This window comes from Panthera leo, chromosome C1 (assembly GCF_018350215.1).
Source record: "Panthera leo isolate Ple1 chromosome C1, P.leo_Ple1_pat1.1, whole genome shotgun sequence".
NCBI classification, from domain to species: Eukaryota; Metazoa; Chordata; class Mammalia; order Carnivora; family Felidae; genus Panthera; species Panthera leo.
In genome coordinates, this window is record NC_056686.1 from 42833331 (window position 1) to 42835980 (window position 2650).

The window sequence follows — 2650 nt, forward strand, 5'->3', positions numbered from 1 at the left end:
ATCATGAAGTTCCCCGGCCGATTTACCGGCTAACTCCTCCCCATCCCTGTCTGGGCCTAGCCGGAAAGTCGTTTCTGCCAGGAAGCCTTTCTATCAAGATGGGCTGCTCCATCTCCATCCCAAGAGTCAAGGGATTCCCTCTGTCTTGCCCTGTCATAGCTGTCTGCAGCTAGCTCCCCCACCCCCACCAGAGTGTGAGTGCCTCCAGGGAAGGGTCCTGTCCCCAGCACCTGCACCGGGCCGAGGAGGGGCTTAGTGGGGGTTGGGGGTGAGGGGAAGCAGTCAGTCCTCGGGAACCCAGCCAGGACCGCATCTGGCAGAGAGCCTGCTGGGCGGAGGCCAGGGAGTCAGAGATGGCCCTCCCGGTGGAGCGGTCTCTGGATTCATTCATTTACACGTTAAGTGTGAGTGCCAGTGGGTCCTGGGACGGGGACCCAGCCACCACCAGTGGCTGCCACCCTTCATTCCTCCCTCCCTCCCTCCCTTCTTTTTAAAACTTTCTTTTAAATGTTTATGTATTTTGAGAGAGTTTGAGAGAGAGCAAGTGCAGGGGAGGGACAGAGAGAGAGGGAGGGAGAGAACCCCAAACAGGTTCCAAGCTAGGGCTCGATCCCATGAACTGTGAGATCATGACTTGAGCTGAAGTCAAAAGTCGGACTTTTAACCGACAAAGCCACCCAGGCGCCCCGTTCCTTCCTTCCTTCCTTCCTTCCTTCCTTCCTTCCTTCCTTCCTTCCTTCCTTTTTCAATCAGTTGTACTGAGGGATAATTCACATACAATAAAATTTACATACTTAACACAATTGAGAAGTGTTGACAAACAAACATAGAGCATTTCCATTGTCTCCAGAAGTCCCCTGGGGACCCTTTGCCATTGATGCCCTCCCCACCCCCAACCCTGGCCAGGCTGGTCCCTCTATACTTTCTATCACTGTAGCTTTACCTTTTCCAGAATATCACAGAAATGGAATCTTACAGTATGTGTCCTGAGATTCGCTTCTTACACTTAGTATATTCTTTTTGAGATTGGGGAATATTGCTGCGTGTGTGGGTGACTCACTCCTTTTTATTGCTGAGTAGTACTCCATGGGAAGGGTGTGCCATTCCCAGTAAGGGACCACCCCCTCCCTTAAGACAGAACAATCAAAAGCCCTAAAGAACTGTGTAGATGATGTGGTTCTGGGAGAAAAGGGGTGGTAGGGGCCCCTTCCAGAGGGGACAGTCAGGCTAGGCCCCCTCCCAAAGGCTTGTCCAATGGGGTCACTGTCTCTGTTCCCAGCAGGGCTGTGGAAATGATTTTTTTCCTGGCTGCATTCCCAGATCCGATCAAAAGCCTTCCCCAACCGAAGTCTTTGGAGCAGTGCATTCATTAATTCTCTCGGTGTGGATGTCCTTTTTTGCACGAGGCAGGTATTAAAGGTTGTTAAAACGCTCCATCCACTCTCCTGGATCACACCTGCCCCTCCTGAGCCCAAGAGAGAAATTGGGGTGTCAGCTGGGCGAGCTGACATGTGAAGATCTCTGCTTGTCCAAACAGAGGCGGCTGCAAGGCTCTCTTTCTTTCCCCTGTGGGGGCGGCTGTGGCAAGAGGGCCCCTTCACCCCCAGCCTGAAGCCTGGCCCTGTGGGAGTCAGGGCCATGTGGAGGAGACAGAGGAACAGGACCGGAGAGACAGAGAGACCTGGATCCCTGGCTCTGGCCAGCTGTGCCCTCAGCAAGAGTCTCTCGGGGTCTAAGCGGGGACTCACAGTTGTTAGGGAGTTATGGGCAAGTCCCAGCTTGTCCTCGCTGTGGGCCCCTGGCCAAGTTGTGCCCCTTGCACCAAATCTTGTACACTTGACTGCATTCATAGAGTTCTTAAACGTGGAACGTTCTTTGATCTTTTTTGGGTGCGCTTTGATGTTTTGTCATATACATACCTTCGGCGGCACCATCTCTTAGCATCTGGAGAGAACATACCTATCGCTCCCCAAATTTCCTCTTGTCCCTTTAGAATCACTTCCTCCTGACCCCTCCCCAGTACCCCCTTCCTCCAGGCAGCCATGGGGCTGCTTCCTGTCACTATAAATCAATCTGCACTTTCCAGGGTTTTTATAGGCACCCTTGTTTGGTCTGGCTTTTTTCGCTCAGAATAATGATTTTGAGATTCATCCATGGTGTGGTGTGCATCAAGGGTTCATTTCTTGGAATCTTCTTTGAATTCCTGTGATAAACCCTACTTGATCATGGCCTATTTCTAATACCCGGCTAGATTTGGTTTGCTAATAGCTCCCTTAGGACATAAGCATCTGTATCTGTGGTGAGGGCAAAGAACCAAGATTTGGATCCAGAATAGATCAACCAGGCAGGAACAGCCCAGAAAAAAAAAAAAAAAAAAAAAAAAAAAAAAAAAAACCTGATTTAGAAGCTTCAGGGCGTGAAGAAGGAAAATTTAGAAAGAGCTGTGATGTCATGACCCTGTGTCTATGTGCAAACCCCACACGCAGTGCACAGTGGCCTCCTATGGTGGTCCCATGGAGGGACCAGCAACAGGTTTCTTCCGCTGAGCACAGGGTGAACTTATGCTGAATTAACTGACCCGTCTCAGTTTGGGGCTTCCTTAGAAGAAGGGGAAAAAAAAACCAGTCTTTTTTTTTTTTTTTTGGTAACT